The sequence below is a fragment of the Colobus angolensis genome, unplaced genomic scaffold, assembly GCF_000951035.1.
Source record: "Colobus angolensis palliatus isolate OR3802 unplaced genomic scaffold, Cang.pa_1.0 Scaffold4, whole genome shotgun sequence".
Classification (NCBI taxonomy): domain Eukaryota; kingdom Metazoa; phylum Chordata; class Mammalia; order Primates; family Cercopithecidae; genus Colobus; species Colobus angolensis.
This window is the reverse complement of record NW_012117376.1, coordinates 12,477,246-12,479,604: the sequence shown is the minus strand read 5'-3', so window position 1 is coordinate 12,479,604 and position 2,359 is coordinate 12,477,246. Positions and strand designations below refer to the sequence as shown.

The following is a 2,359-nucleotide window of genomic DNA, read 5'->3' as shown; positions in this document are numbered from 1 at the left end:
GTCTCTACTAAAAAAATACAAAAAAACTAGCCGGGCAGGGTGGCAGGCACCTGTAGTCCCAGCTATTCGGGAGGCTGAGGCAGGAGAATGGTGTAAACCCAGGAGGGGGAGCTTGCAGTGAGCCGAGATCTGGCCACTGCACTCCAGCCTGGGCAACAGAGCGAGACTCCGTCTCAAAAAAAAAAAAAAAATTGAAATGTTTCATAAATAGAAAAAGGTATAAAGAAAAACATAAAGAATCATCTGGGACCACTACCCAGCCTAACAGATGAAATTTAGAACATAAAGATAAACCTCATCTTATCCTTCTCTTCTGCATTCCCTTCTGATGACATTTTGCTTCTTTGTTTCCAGAATTAAACGTTCTCCTATATTTGATAAATAACTCACTTTTGGGCCGTAAATTCTCCTGTGATTTCTACGCCGAACAGTAGTTGTTTGTTAGCAAGTATAGTAAGGACTCAGTGCTGGGCATTTATCTATGAGATAGAAATGAAAGGGCTTTGAAAAACAATAAATTATAAAGCAAGTACAATTTAGTGGTAAGTGGTGGTATTTAAGAAGAATGTCCATCTAACATCTATATACTGTATAAAAAAGTTCATCTGAGTAAAGTTTGGTATTTTTATGCTTCTGAAAAAAAGTAAGAATCAAATTCATCAATTTTTTTTTTTTTTTTTTTTGAGATGGAGTCTCACTCTGTCGCCCAGGCTGGAATGCAGTGGTGCGATCTCGGCTCACTGCAACCTCTACCCCCCTGGTTCAAGCGATTCTCCTGCCTCAGCCTCCCAAGTAGCTGAAATTCATCAATTCTATTCCTACCAGTAGCCCTAATAAAAGACATTTGAGGAAGAAATAGAAATCAGGAGCCTAACTAAGGTTTTTATGTTTCCTCTGGATTTCATTTTGGGGTTTTATTTCCTATTACCTAAATAATAAGTAGTTGACTATAAAGCCTTTATGTGGGTAGCTGATTGGAAAATCTTAGCAGATTATTTGGAATGATAAATGTGCAAAGTAAATTAAAACCTAAATTATTTGTTTACTCTTCTAGGCGTATGATATAGCACTTAGTTTTGAGCTTTGAAATTAACAGTGCTAGGTTTGACAAGTCAACTGATGCAAAACACATGAATGAATATATTGAATTGATTTATTATTACTTTCAGGCACTGTGAATAACATAGAGGCCCCTATGTAGATATCATTCATGTCTAGGCCCTCAAGAAGTTTGTTTTGTAGGTGAGAATTTAAAATATGAAAAAAGGTATCCAAAATATTTATACATTTTTTTTTAAGATTAAAGCATACTTCTTTTTTTTAATTTGATTTTTTTTTTTACTTAAAAAATTTATTTTTGTAAAAATGGGGTCTCACTGTGTTGACCAGGCTGGTCTCCAACTCTAGCCTCAATTGATCCTCCCACCTTCGGCTCCCAAAGTGCTAGGATTACAGGTGTGAGCCACCAAGCCCGTCCCACTTCTTTTTTTAAGTTAATTGATTACCTTGACTTGTAATGGAAGCCCAGAGCTATTAACCAAAGAGTCTGCTTTCAAATAAATAATCTTTGCATGAGGACTCATATGCAAATTTATGAGATGTTACAACCATATCCAACCAGAGTTTCTACTGTAGGATCTTTCTGACAACCGGTAAACTGAGTATTTGAATGTAGATTAGGACTCTGTGCTGTGGTATCTATTCAAGGAAATATGTTCTCATCAGTTAATTGAAAAAAATTATCCTTAAATAAAATATGTTCATAGGAGAAGCATGTAGATTTATCTAGATAAAGCATTGCAGTTGGGGCAGAGTGTGTTAGTTCATGCCTATAATCCCAGCACTTTGGGAGACTGTCACAGGAGGATCACTTGAGTCCAGGAGTTTTGTACCAGCCTGCGCAACGAAGGGAGACACTGCTTCTACAAAAATAAAAATTTAGCCATTGTGGTGGTACTCATCTGTAGTCCCAGCTACTTGGGAAGCTAGGTAGGAGGATTGCTTGAGCCTGGTAGGTTGAGGCTGCAGTGACTCATGATTGCCCCTTTGTACTCCAGCTTGGGTGTCAGGGAGACACTGTCTCAAGAAAAAGAAACACAAACTTTCAAATCCTCCTTTGTAGTTCTTAATGAACATAAAAACTGGTTTTTTGCTCACCAAAATTCTTTACTATGTGTCATATTAAAACAACTAGCTAATTATCACATATCCTTAAATCAGGCACAAGACCAAAGAATTTCTTCAATTTATTTTTTATTTTTAAATGGTTTTTTTTTTTTGGCCGGGTGTGGTGGTTCACGAAGCCTGTAATCCCAGCACTTTGGGAGGCCCAGGTGGGAGGATCATGAGGTCAGGAGAT

At 37.4% G+C, this 2,359-nt stretch overlaps 1 protein-coding gene across 1 annotated transcript in view; it reads left to right on the top strand.

Moving 5' to 3' along the window:
• PHACTR4 (phosphatase and actin regulator 4) overlaps positions 1-2,359 on the top strand; it is an 84,768-nt gene that overhangs the window by 1,914 nt on the left and 80,495 nt on the right. The window lies entirely within an intron of this gene.